The 14,633-nt window shown below is 50.7% G+C and overlaps 1 pseudogene; it reads left to right on the top strand.

Annotated features, from left to right (window-relative positions):
* The window catches only part of LOC108801575, a 66,197-nt pseudogene extending 52,787 nt beyond the window's left edge, over positions 1 to 13,410 (top strand).
* The last annotated feature ends 1,223 nt before the right edge of the window (positions 13,411 to 14,633 follow it).

Raw genomic sequence — 14,633 nt, 5'->3', positions numbered from 1 at the left:
ATTAACCACCTGCTGCCCGGCCGTTGTAATGAAACGGCCGGGCAGCGGACGGAATGCGGGTGGGCGTTTTTAAACGTCCTAACCTGCCGCCGCTAGGCCGGGAAATCGGCTTTCAATGTAAACATCCAGTGATGGCTGTTTACATACAAGCGTTCAGATGTCTGTAGAGACGCCCGATCACTTGTAATATGCATGCGTATGTGCGCCCCCCCCCCCTCCGTTGCCGCTGGCGATCCCGAGCTCCGCTGTGCAGGGACAAACTACAGACAAGCTGCGGTGCGAAGCGGAAGGTTGCGATTGCTTCGCTTCGCCTGCAGTGTGTCACAGCCCTGAGAGGGAAAAGGAGGGAAGTCTGTCTTAAGGCCCCCCTTCCCTCATGAGAGTGACAGTGGCAGTTTCAAGTCCCCTCACTGTATCTGTGTCGTGTGAGGTAAAGTTCAGTAAGTTCATGTGACCTCAGGGGCTTGTTGTTGAAGTCTCAGTCTCCCTCAGAAACAGGCCCACCAAATAAAGCCTGAAGGATGTCTGGGGAGCGTTTTACAGGCAGATGCAGTGAGCATTGCACTCCACACATAACAGTCTGTAACACCATTTCGCCACCATGGTCCGCCGTCTATGATGCATTAATACCTGCTGCTAGTGTGTTTGCACACACACAGTGCTGATGCACCAATCTCGGGACAGACGCCAAACATTCTAATTTCCAGCATGTGTCAGAGTGCCCACTTACATTGCTTGGCTCCATCAGAGTGCCCACTTACATTGCTAGGCTCCATCAGAGTGCCCACTTACATTGCTAGGCTCCATCAGAGTGCCCACTTACATTGCTAGGCTCCATCAGAGTGCCCCTTTAGAATGTTTAACCCCATCACTGCCTGGCATTGCGGCCGCCTCTGGTAGTCTGGTACATGCTGAACAAATCAGAACATGTAAATCCGGCTTTTTAGCAATTTTCATCATTGTAACGGTGAAATAACGGCTGCGCTTTGCTATAGCGGTGCTTTGTAACATTGTTATTGGGCGGTTTGGCAGATTAAACTACGATCCTGTCAGGAGGATTGCAGATTATCACAAAGGATGTCGTTGTGCAGCTCAGAATACATTCCCCGCATTGCTTTCTCTACCGATCACCGTGACGACTTATCTCAGCCTTTCACAGCTGTTTCGTGTGATAAGTTTTCTTTTCGCAGGATATTAAACAGCCTCTGTGCAGCCGAGACAAACAAAGAGATCTGCTGAGTAAAGTTACCTCGTGAGGAAGCTAGTTTTATCACGGTTTATTAAACGTACACCATAATCTGCCCCTGTACAAAACATTAGTAAGACCTCATCTGTCTCCATCCTTCCTTGTATTATAAGAGGTATGGACTCCAGAGAGAGATGTAATCTGCTGTATATAAAACATTAGTAAGACCTCATCTGTCTCAGTTGAGGAACTGGAAGGAGGGCAGAGGAGGATGAATAGATTGATGAGGCATGGAGGAGGAAAGATTCGCTGCACTGAATTTATTGCTATTTCTCTTTGCTTGTCTTCAGATCTACAGCTACGCTAAACCATAGAATTGTTACTTCAGTAGGCCACAAAGTGAGATGCTCCCGAGGGACTAATATTGTACGACCAACACAATCCGGATCATTCTCTGATATCAATGTTATCTGTCTACAGGGAGACCTTCATAGTGGACTGCACCAATGACGGATCCCGCCCTCTGTATTCCCGGGATCCCACCCAGGAAGATCTCACCATCCCCCGCCATGAGAGATGTCCCCGCCCCCTGTATTCCCCGGACTCCACCCAGGAAGATCTCACCATCCCTCGCCATGAGAGATGTCCCCGCCCCCTGTATTCCCCGGACTCCACCCAGGAGGATCACAGCTACTCACAAAATCAGGTCGGTGGGACGGAGAATCTAGGACATGAAAGTGATTTGCAGAGATGAGATCTCACCAATTCTGTTGGTTTAGGGTGAAGATCTGATGAAGATGAAAGTTGAGGGTGAAGTAGAAGAGACGTATGTGAGGGATGATCAGCGATATACGGAGGAGGCCGGGATGACGAGGACGTCCATAGAGGAGGACACGCCTACAGAGATCAGCACAGGTGGGTCACAAACACTGAATACATTCCTCTGTTCATACTGCTCACTGATTGTTCCAGAGTAGGTTGGAAAATGAACAGCGCCTCCCATCCATCAACCTAATTTCCCAGTATCAATACCTCCCTTCCCTCCCTTAATTTACTTCCTCCCGGTCACAGCATCTCCCTCCCGCCCATCTGGCCCTGGAGCTCACAATGACTCCCGCCCATCATTCTCTGTGCCTCCCTTCCACCCTCCTTGGCATTGGAGACCATCAACAGAAAGTGATGGATCGATTAATTGTTGTCTTCAGGATGAGTGCAGTCTCCATCTTTGTTGGTCTCCATGTTTCCTCACTCTCTGACCTTTGGTGGGGCTCGGTCCCATGTTCTTTCATTTCCAAGTTATTGACCATATAACCGTATAATACTTCTGGTGTTGTATCAATGAATGATAGAGGGGGTGGGGACTCCTAATTCCTTCATCATTGGTTCCCTCACTCTCTGAATATGGTTTTTTTGAGGGCATCCATGGAGGAGGACACTCCTACACAGATCAGCACAGGTAAATATTAGAGGGGGTGGGGACTCATAATCCCCCCATCACCGTCCTTCTGTATAGTTCCCGTTGGTTCCCTCACTCTCTGAGAATGCAGAAGATCCTGAGGACCCATTGACCAATTCACTGGGAGATTCTTAGTAACAAATTATGTGGGCGGAGTCCTGCTTGAGGTGAACCAACCTGCTCGTGTCCTCCAATAATCTCTTTCTTTGTATTTGTAGTCCACGGACGGGACGTCGGGAAGATCTCAGAGGAACGTCTCACGTTGTCTACAGAAGATGAGGACATCACACAGTGTAGTCCAGGAGAAGACCATAATGTCCATCAGGTGCCCCACAGTCTGGACGGACCATCGTATTCCTCCCATCCTGAGGAACCTCAGACCGGGAGGGGCGGGGCCGTCCCTTGGACAAAAAAGAGACTTTTCTGTCCTGAGTGCGGGAAAAGTTTTCATTATAAATCCAGTCTTCAGGCGCACATAAGAAGCCACTCGGGTCAGCTGTATTCCTGTACTGAGTGCGGGAAAGATTTTAGCCTTAAGTCCAGCCTTCGAGTCCACATGAGGGGTCACACGGGTCACCTTCCGTACTCCTGTGCTGAGTGCGGACATTGCTACCCTACCAAATCCCAACTTGTCATTCATCAGAGATCTCACACCGGAGAGAAGCCGTATTCCTGCGGAAAGTGCGGAAAATGTTACGTAACCAGATCGACTTTACTGATTCACCAAAGATCTCACATGGAGGTGAAGCCTCACACCTGCCCCGAGTGCTGGCGAGGTTTCCCTCGGAAGGCCGACCTTGTCATGCACCAAAGATCTCACACGGGGGAGAAGCCGTTTTCCTGCCCCGAGTGCCAGAGATCTTTTCCGCGCAAATCGGTGCTTGCCATGCACCAACGATCCCACACTGGGGAGAAGCCGTATTCCTGTCCCGAGTGCGGGAAATGTTACGCACAGAAGGGCCATCTGACTCGACATCAGAGATTGCACACGGGCGAGAAGCTGTATTCCTGCTCTGAGTGCGGGAAAGGTTGCTCGCAGAAATCGGAGCTTATCGTACATCAAAGAACTCACACAGGGGAGAAGCCTTTTTGCTGCCCCGAGTGCGGGAAATGTTATACACAGAAGTTCTGTCTTTTGAAGCATCAGAAAACCCACACAACCCTCGAGAACTATCAATGTGGATCATATGATGCCTGTCCTCCAGAGATCTTCTGATCCCAGTCATCTATTATACACATCGATGTGAACGCTGTGCATTGTGATCATGATAACCCAGATCCGTTTCTCCTGGACACGCTGATACAACGGGGATTTTCTCCATGAGGTCCCACAACTTGTCCCGTGTCCTAGGTCATATATCAGAAGATACGACCTTCCCGTCATCTCATTCTATAGACCTTCCCTGGTCTCCCGGTGAAATCAGAGCATGTTCAGTCCAGGAAGAGGAGCCGGGTATGCGGCCAGACGCTGTCACCTCTATGAAAGGCGGGACGTTCTCTTCAAGGTCTATCAACAACCTTTCTGGGATTCTCCTCCGCTTCCTTCAGGGTCTTAAAGGGCTTTTCCCCCCCCGAGTCTCCTGTTAGGTTACAGCAGGAACTTCAGACGGATCAACAGGAAGAGCCACTGCCGGGGACAGAAGATTTCATGGGGTTTGGATCCACCACGTGACTCATTATGGAGCCACTTCTCCATGACACGTTCTCGATGGTCCGGCGGGGGAGGGGGGGCATACAATATTCTAATAAACAACCAATGTTATGTCCCGTTATGAACGTCTCGTCTCCATGGAGAGAGACACTGACCGACGCTAGGGGAGGAGAGGAGGAGAGAGACACTGACCGACGCTAGGGGAGGAGAGGAGGAGAGAGACACTGACCGACGGTGTGGGGGGAAGAGAAGAGAGACACTGACCAACGGTGTGGGGGGAAGAGAAGAGAGACACTGACCGACGCTAGGGGAGGAGCGAGACACTGTGGGGGGAAGACGCCGACCGACGCTGAGGCTTAGGAGGAGAGAGACACCGACGGACACTGGGGGGAAAGAGGAGAGAGACACCGTGCGACGCTGGGGTCACTTAAAAATTTCCTTGGCCAAAAAGAGGTCATGTGTGGAAAAAGTTTTCGCCACTTAATCTAGTTCTATATCTGGACTGTAATCAATCTGGATGCTGATTGTCTCTGAGTTCTGCTGGATTCCCTGAGTCTGGTGGATTGATTGCTTCCCCCTGTTGCTGGGTTGGGGCCTCAGCATACAGTGAGGGAGGATCCATCCTCAGACTGTGACTGTGCACCTGACTCTGACCAATCCCTGAGCAGGGTGACTCCGAGGTGTGGCTGGAGGAAGGTGATAAAGGTTTGGGGACACCTTCCAGAACTCTCTCTCTCACCTGGGGCCCTCCCTGGGAGGAGGTCTGTGTGATACAGGATGTCTGGCCTAGGCCTAGTGTTGCCACCTGTCCGGGATTCACCAGAAAAGTTCGGGTTTTGAATGCTGTGTCCGGGTTTTCATGGCAGCTGAGACCCGGACACAAGATGTCAGGCAGACAGGGGCAACCAAAATTAAGATAGGGGCTACTGGCCCTCCCACTAAAAATAGTGTCACCTGTGATATTTACATATGATTAAGCCGCGACTCATTCTCCCCCCAAAAAATGTCCGTGCGTCGCTATGGTGTTCGGGTTTCGCTTGAAGAAAAGGTGGCAACCCTACCTAGGCCTCAGCATGTGGCAGATGCTGAGGGCCCAGAGACCTAAGATTAGGGTTGCCACCTTTTCTTCAAGCGAAACCCGAACACTCAAGCGACGTGCAGAGATTTTTTTGGGAAAATTAGTTGTGGCTTATTCATATGTAAATAGCTCCGCCCATTCATATGTACATATCACAGTTGAGACTATTTTCAGTGGGGGGCCAGTAGCCCCTATCTTAATTTTGGTTGCCCCCTGTCTGCCTGACATCTTGTGTCCGGGTTTCTGCTGCCATGAAACCCGAACACAGCATTCAAAACCCGGACTGTCCGGGTGAATCCTGGACAGGTGGATGCCTGACCTAGGCCTCAGCATGTGGCAGGTGCTGGGGGGCTAGAGGCCTAAGATACTACTGGACTCTTGGTCTGGGCCTCAGCATGTGGCAGATGCTGGGGGCCTAGGGGCCTAAGATACTACAGGACTCCTGTTCTGGGCCTCAGCATGTGGCAGATACTGGGGGCCCATAGACCTTAGATACTACTGGAAAGGAACCCGATGGAAGCCGGGCTGGAGGTGGAATCTGCTTATGGAGGAGTGTTGCGGAGGAGCTGGTGAGAGGTCCCGTCTGGAACCCTGTAAGAGATCCCTCACCCTACTCTCAGGTACTATACAGAAGAGAAGCCGGTTGGTGCACTACAAGTCATGTGACGGTTCTCTCTCAGAGTCCCGGACTATTCCTGGCTGTCCTCTGGTGCTACTTCATATTACTGGTCGCTCTCACAGGACCGTTGTGCTTCTGATACAAGCCGTTGCTAAGGGTGAGCAGTGCCTTGTGGGGCCCTCGGCGGGTAAATAGCCCGCTGAGCGCCCTGACCACATGAACTACTGTTGTTGGACTCGAACATAGAGCCCATCCCTAATTTGAACATCGGCGGTGGGTCGGGGAGTGTTTGGGTGCAAGTCACCAGAAGGAACACTAGGAGGGCCTGTTAGACCCATAAGGGGGTCAGTGCTACAGTTGTAGATGTCACCATAGGGACTGTCTGGGATGGTCACTCAGGTGAGAAGTTCCTCGTCAAGTGTTGTCATGATGAGCAGAATATGGACTCCTCATTCAGGTGAGACTCACACCGGGGTGGACCTGGACTTTGGAGGCCACTGCAGGATGAAAGAAGGAGGAACTACTATGCCGTGAAATCATGTGGCTACAAAGCACTGCCTGTTGGCCATGGTTTTGGGGGGGGCGTGGTGGAAAAGAGCCCGGGCCTACATACTGCACGTTTCTCCCCGTACCCACAAATGCCCTAAAATGACATTGTCCCAAGAGACGCCCATAAGCCTGACATCGTTCTCGTGGTCTAGGCGAGCTCGGTGTTCCGGCTTATTTATGACCAATACAAACCCGAATTAACCAATCAGGAGTCAGACTGCGGCTTGCATAGGGTGGGCACATGAAATGTATTGCTGTGGCGTGGTGCGGGTTACGGCAAACCACTTTGAGTCTCCCGAAGCTTCATCACTTCACTTTGAGATCCTTCATGTGCATATTGTGTGGGGCTGATGGGAGGAGGACACACGGTGGTGGTGGTGGTGACGGCTCTTCAAGGTGATGGGGTCACTTAGAAAGCAGAAGCTTGAAAGGAGCTGGGACTGGAAGAGGTGGATTCTCCCTCGAAGCTCTCCGGCAAACAGGGCTTACCTGTCCTGACAAGAGTCCTAGACTAGAACAAAGCTTAGGGTTTGGGTTCAGAAGCCGTATACTACTGATATTCTATGTGGCCATGGCAGATGACAGAGAGGTCTACAGGGTGACATGGCAGAGGACAGGAGGTGGAGACTGGGTGGCACATCAAAACACTTCCAGTTGGAGAGAGGCGGAGACGAGGTGGTGGTGCTGGGTTGAACCTACTGCCAGTCGAGGGGAGGTGGCACTGGGTGGTGGTGTTGGTGGTCTCAGGTGGTGGTCCCAAGTGGTGGTGTTGGTGGCACTGGGTGGTGGTCCCAGGTGGTGGTGTTGGTGGCACCGGGTGGTGGGGTTGGTGGTCTCAGGTGTTGGTGGCACCGTGTCAGGGGATCCCAGCGCAGGTGACCCCACACCTGCACAGGTACCCTTACAGGCAGACCAAACACATGTGACCACACGGACCAGGTAAGTATGGTATATATAAATATTTTACTAAACCTAGCAAGCTAACTAAAACAATCCACAACAGGCATAAACCAAAAATGTAACAACACAGGAAACCGGGCAACACAGGAAACCGGGTAACACAGGAAACCGGGTACTAAAATAGCATGCAAATATCCGGGTCTCAGGGTTCAGGCCAGAGGACTCAGACAACAGGGGAAAGCAACGAAATCCTGAGCCAAGGTCCAGACTGCAGGGAGGGTTTAAATAATCTCCCAGGAGTATTACCTAATGGGCTGATTCCTGACAGCTGGGAGACACCCGCAGGTGAGCACTGGAGCTGCAGGTACCAGCACCACCCAGTGGTGGTCTGGCACCTAGCAGCCCCTGGCTGCCTGGAGAATCCTGCAGGTGAGCCCAGGAACTGCAGGGCTCAGCTCCAGCGCCACCTGGAGGCGCTCTGGATCCTAACACACCGGGTGGTGGTGTTGGTGGTCCCAGGTGGTGGTGTTGGTGGCACTGGGTGGTGGTGTTGGTGGCACTGGGTGGTGGTGTTGGTGGTCTCAGGTGTTGGTGGCACCGGGTGGTGGTGTTGGTGGTCCCAGGTTACATAGTTAATCAGGTTGAAAAAAGACACAAGTCCATCGAGTTCAACCTATAGTGATACGGAGAAGAAGAAAAGCCTAAACAGAACACTATGCCCACAATTACCCAATGTTGCCCAATGTTGATCCAGAGGAAGGCAGGTGGTGGTGTTGGTGGCACCTGGTGGTGGTGCTGGGTCGAATGAGGTCTACTCTGGAGTGGTGAATGGGTTCTCTTACATTGGGGCCACCAGATGATTCTCTTGAACTTTGGCGAGCCAGCCGACCCCTGGACTTCAAAGTCAATGGTGGTGAACCTTCTACTCTTCTCCAGCTTCTTCTTCTCCTCTTCATTGGACTAAATACAGACAACTCCCAAAGATATTCACTGGAAGTTCTCTAATCACCCGTCACATGACTTTCACAACACCGACCTAAGAAATGTAAACTGGTCGAGGTTTTCTCTGAGGTCGGACACAGGGGTCACTGTCGTGGCAGAAGATGGGAGGGCAGGTGAGGTGCCGGGGTGGAAGAGGTAATGACACCATCTACAGGGGTATCAAGTACACACCCCGGACGAGGCCATGTACACTCACGGCTGCAGTTCCTCTGGGCTCCACTAGGTGGTGATGTCACCTGTGCCAAGACAGGAAGTCTCTATGGAAAAAGGAAGTGATGTCAGATGCAGACAGGAAGTGTCATGTGGGAGGAAGTAGAGAGCAGACATTGCTGGAACTGGCAGCAGAGAAGGTAATAAGATATATAGATTTATATACTCAGTAACCCCCCACCCCCCCCCCCTTGTTGTGTCCGTCATCTTCCTCCATAGGCACCGTGACGTCGTATTATCTCCGGGAGCCACGAAACTGACGGGTTTAATAGCTCAGCCGGAACAGTAAAAGTATAAAAATTATTACAAGACAATTTTACGGGACGGTTTGTAGAAGCTCCGACTGGACGTGATGTCCTGCTGGACCCGCGCACCTCCGACAACGAGGAACGTATGACCGATGTTCCTATAAAGGAAAGTCCGAGTCAACGTCTCCGTAACGTGTTCATAATAATGAGACCCCAAACTCCGGAGATGAGTCCTAAAAATCCCTCCGAGACCCCGAACTCTGACCAACAATGTCTCCTATTTGTGTATCACTCGGCTGGAGGTCCTCCAATCATCTCTGACACTGTCCTTCCTTCTGGAGGGGTGACTACGTCTGTTCCCCATGGTCCCTGTGCGTGTTGTAGAGTAGTCACAGCTCAAAGCTCCGCCCCCGGGATGGACTACAACCTTATGTTTAGTTTACTGATTTGTATTGAGACTGTAGTCCATCCCGGGAGTGAGCTTGGGGCGGTGACTACAACACACACAGGGACCATGGGGAACAGACGTAGCCCCCCCTCCAGAAGGAAGGACAGTGTCAGAGATGATTGGAGGACCTCCAGCCGAGTGATGCACAAATAAGATACATTTTTGGTCAGAGTTCAGGGACTCGGAGGGATTTTTAAGGTTTAACTCCGGACTTTAGTGTCACTTTAAGAACATTCTGGACAATTGCAGAGGTCAAACTGACAAGAGGACTCCTCTAACACCTCCTGGAGGTTGAGAACAGGGTAGAGCAGGACAAGGACCAGCACGGGGTGCCTGTGGTGGAGCCAGATGCAGCAGAAGACCAGGAGATGGTCTGGAAGCCAATGAGCTGTTGGAGATCCTTGGGCCAGGTCTGAAGAGGAGGCAGGAACATAGGTCAGGAGCAGGGACTGGTGGTGGCCAGAAGACGAGTTGTCAGGATGGGCAGAGGTACCAGATTCAGAAGCAGGAGGACGATACAGTCCAGAGCAACGTAAATACCAGGCAGACAGCAGGTCAGGATCAGCAACAGGAAATCGAGATACAGCAAGCCGGGTCATAGCCCAGAATAGCCAGAACGCAGGTCAGGTGACGGGTCACAGAGGCTGATGACCACTCAGCACATCTCAGTAGTGCCGTGACTCTTGGCACCAAAGCTAGAGCTGAACGTGCACAATCATTATGTCATCACCGTATGCCGCGGGACCCACGCACAGGACATGGCCACGTTACTTGACCTTCCTGACCATCGCTGGTGATATCCCAACCTAGGTCAGTCTTATGATGGGAAGGATCTATAAGAAGATAATCTTGTAGACTCTCGGTCATACACCTAACATAAAGTCTTCCAGTCCGGAGGTCTCCTCTTGGTTCTTAGTCATTTGATTGCCCTCCATAAGTTCAGGAAGAGGAAGCCTTCCATTTCTTTCATCTATGAATGTTTTTCTCTAGTTCACCGGAGAGGTGAGTAGGATTCTGGGAGGTCACGTGACCTGACCGGAGAGGTGAGGAGGATTCTGGGAGGTCACGTGACCTGACCGAGAGAGGTGAGGAGGATTCTGGGAGGTCACGTGACCTGACCGGAGAGGTGAGGAGGATTCTGGGAGGTCACGTGACCTGATCGGAGAGGTGAGGAGGATTCTGGGATTCTAACATGATGTTCCTATTGGTTTCTCCATCCAGAGTTGTCCCCTTGTATTGAAGAAGATTCCAGAAGTCACCGAGAAGACCATTGATGTCTTCATAGGAGAGGTGAGCGGTGCCGGGAATTCTGGGACATGATCCGGGAACAGACAAGGGGCGTGTCTGGGTGGTGACTGTATCATTGTGTGTGTCAGGTTCCTATAAGGTGTCAGGATGTCTATTTCCCCAAGGAGTGGGGGTATTTAGAAGGACAAAAGGAACTCTACGAGAAGGCCATGATGGAGAATGCCCCGCCCCTCACATCACCGGGTAAGAGGAGAGAGCAGTACAGAGGCTCCGCCTACATCCCCCATCATCTGATACACACATAGAAACTATGTATTCAGTCAGTGTGTGTGTTTCCTACAGATGGATCCAGTAAGAGGAACCCACCAGAGAGATGTCCCCGCCCTCTGTATTCCCGGGACTCCACCCAGGAAGATCTCACCATCCCCCACCATGAGAGATGTCCCTGCCCTCTGTATTCCCGGGACTCCACCCAGGAAGATCTCACCATCCCCCACCATGAGAGATGTCCCTGCCCTCTGTATTCCCGGGACTCCACCCAGGAAGATCTCACCATCCCCCGCCATGATCAGGTGGGTGATCAATAATTATTGGTATCTGTAATTTATCGGTCTTTGTTGCTATTAATGTCTTATTTTACGTTCAGAGTGGAGACCTCGGGGATTATAATATTGTGATTAAGGAAGAGTATAAGGAGGAGGATGAGGATACGATGGAACCACCAAGTAAGAGGAACCCACCAGAGAGATGTCCCCGCCCTCTGTATTCCCGGGATCCCACCCAGGAAGATCTCACCGTCCCCCACCATGAGAGATGTCCCCGCCCCCTGTATTCCCGGGATCCCACCCAGGAAGATCTCACCGTCCCCCACCATGAGAGATGTCCCCGCCCCCTGTATTCCCGGGATCCCACCCAGGAAGATCTCACCGTCCCCCACCATGATCAGGTAGATGATGAACAATCTCGGATGGCATCTCTGGGATCTGGACATCATCTACATTGTTACCATTTATTTTTATATTCAGAGAGATTCTAAAGTTGACGTTAAAGAAGAAATCAAAGAGGAGGAGGATGAGGAAGGCGTGAAGGAGGAGTCGGAGCTTCCTAAGGGACACAAAGATCTATACCGGGACACCATAGTAGGGTCATCCAGCTACAGGAACCCACCAGAGAGATGTCCCCGTCCTCTGTATTCCCGGGATCCCACCCAGGTAGGTCACAGCTACAGAAATCATCAGGTCGGTGGGACGGAACATCTAGAACCTGATATTTTTCTAGGTGGACTCATATTTTTAGAGCTTCTGCTTTACAGATGATGTTCTCCATCTTTTCCTGGTTTAGGGTGAAGATCTGACGGATATCAAAGTTGAGGTGAAAGCAGAAAAAGAGGAAACGTATGTGAGGGATGATCAACGATATACGGAGGAGGCCGGAATGATGAGGACATCCATAGAGGAGGACACACCTACAGAGATCAGCACAGGTAAATATTAGAGGGGGGGGGACGGACTCATAATCCCCCCATCACCGTCCTTCTGTAATAGTTCCCGTTGGTTCCCTCACTCTCTGAGAATGCAGAAGATCCTGAGGACCCATTGACCAGTTCACAGGGAGATTCTTAGTAGTCATACACCTGAGAAACAAATGATGTGGGCGGAGTCCTGGGTGAGGTGAACCAACCAATAATCTCTTTCTATTTGTAGTCCATGGACGGGACGTCGGGAAGATCTCAGAGGAACGTCTCACATTGTCTCCAGAAGATGAGGACATCACACAGTGTAGTCCAGGAGAAGACCATAATGCCCATCAGGTGCCCCACCGTGTGGACGGACCATCGTATTCCTCTCAGACTGGGAGGGGCGGGGCCGTCCTTCCAAAAGATAAGAGGTTTCCTTGTCCTGAGTGTGGGAAAAGTTTTGTCAAAAAATCCAACTTGGGGAGACACCAAAGATCTCACACGGGGGAGAAGCCGTTTTCCTGCCCGGAGTGCTGGATGTGTTTTAAACAGAAATCAGAACTCGTCCTGCATACGAGATCTCACACAGGAGAGAAGCCGTTCTCCTGCCCTGAGTGTGGCGCGTGTTTTTCACGGAAGTCCAATCTCTCTAGACATCAGAAATCTCACACGGGGGAGAAGCCGTATTCCTGCAGTGATTGCGGGAAATGTTACTCACAAAAAGCACATTACCTTGTTCATCAGAGATCTCACACCGGGGAGAAGCCGTATTCCTGTCCTCGGTGTGGGAAAAGTTTTTTGCATAAGGCTAGTCTTGATGCACATGAGAATTGGCACAGTGGTGAGATGCCATATTCCTGCTCCTGGTGTGGGAAAGGTTATTCTCAGAGATCGAACCTTGTCGTCCATGAAAGATCTCACACCGGGGAGAAGCCGTATTCGTGCCTTCAGTGTGGGAAAAGTTTTTCACGGAAGACCTCTCTTTCTGTACATCAGAGAGATCACACTGGCGAGAAGCCGTTCTCCTGTCCCCTGTGTGGAAAATGTTATTCACGGAAATCCGAAGTCGTCATACATCAAAGATCTCACACTGGGGAGAAGCCGTTTTCCTGCTCTGAGTGCGGCAGATGTTTTTCCCGGAAGTCCAAGCTTTTTATACATCAGAGAGATCACACGGGCGAGAGGCCGTATTCCTGTTCTGTGTGTGGGAAACGTTATTCATGGAAATCTGAGCTTATTATACATCTAAGATCTCACACCGGGGAGAAGCCATTTTCCTGCCCTGAGTGTGGGAAGTGCTTTTCACAGAAATCTTGTCTTACCAAACATCAGAAATGCCACGCAGCCATCAAAGAATAGTGTCCTGAGTGTGGGAAATGTTTTGTATGTAGGTTATATTTTGCTGTACATTTGAGGTCTTCTCAGGTTCTGGTCCAAACCATGTATTCTCCATACTCAGCATTGTGACCATGAACCCAAATCCTTTTCTCCTAAACACGTTGATACAACATGGATTTATCTCCATGAAGTCCCATACTTGGTCCTGTGTGCCACGTATCACAGGTAATACTTCAGAAGATACAACCTTCCCATCATCTCAGGCTTCAGAAAGGTTTCAAGTACTGAAGGAAGATATGAAGATTTAGTGAAAGGGGATCGGATTCATCTAAGAATACATTTTTAAAGGTCCTATCAGCTTCTGGACCAACTTAGAAGATGGAACTTTGGTTGAGCTCAAAATTTTTATGGTGTCTTCAAACTTTTGGTATGGGACTCTAAGGTGAAGCTCTCTTGATCTTCAGCTCATCAATAGCTCCGTGACGATTGTTCTGTTTCCACAATCTTGTAATAAAGTCTCAGAAACCCTCAACCTCTGGTGTGGTTCTTCCATCTTCTACAGGTTGGACTCGATGGACTTGTGTCTTTTTTCAACTGACTAACTATGTAACTATTGGGATGTACAGAAAATGCGCGTCATTTGTTTTAGGAGGGTGAGAGTCTGGGCCAGGATGTCCCCAAAAAATAGGAATGGACCTCAAACATCGAGCTAGACCTTCCCTTCCTTTCTTTTGGGTCCTCTTGAAGTCATGGTTGCCTTCACACTCACAGACTGTGCTGGCTGGACTCTTCCCCAGCTCCGGCTCCTTTGCCATTGATGGCAGGACATCATGGAGAGGTTCCTGTGTATGACTTCTCAACCATCAATCATCTCCATATGTGGGGGGGGAGGGGCATTCCCAGCTTCTTTCCTCTACTTCTCTTGTCTCCAACAGCCAACACCTTCAAAGGTTTCCTTCCAAGAGGGGAGATCCCCGCTTGTCAGTGGTTTGGCCCAAAGCCTAAGATTCCTGGCAAACATCAAATTCGGCCTTCATCTCTTTTAGATCTTTCTGTTGGTTGCCATCAAAATCACAGACTCTTCAGGCTGGACTCTTCCCGAGCTCTGGCTCCTTGGCCATTGATGGTCCATTGGTATCTTGACCTTCCAAGGCAGGACATCATGGATAGGTTCCCGTGTATGACTTCACACTCGACCATCAATCATCTCCATGTGTGGTTGGGGGGGGGGGGGGGGGCGTGAC

This window comes from Nanorana parkeri, unplaced genomic scaffold, assembly GCF_000935625.1.
Source record: "Nanorana parkeri isolate BGI_ZX_2015 unplaced genomic scaffold, ASM93562v1 scaffold2391, whole genome shotgun sequence".
NCBI classification, from domain to species: Eukaryota; Metazoa; Chordata; class Amphibia; order Anura; family Dicroglossidae; genus Nanorana; species Nanorana parkeri.
Note: the sequence above shows the minus strand (reverse complement) of the source record. Positions and strands in the feature narration are given on the sequence as shown.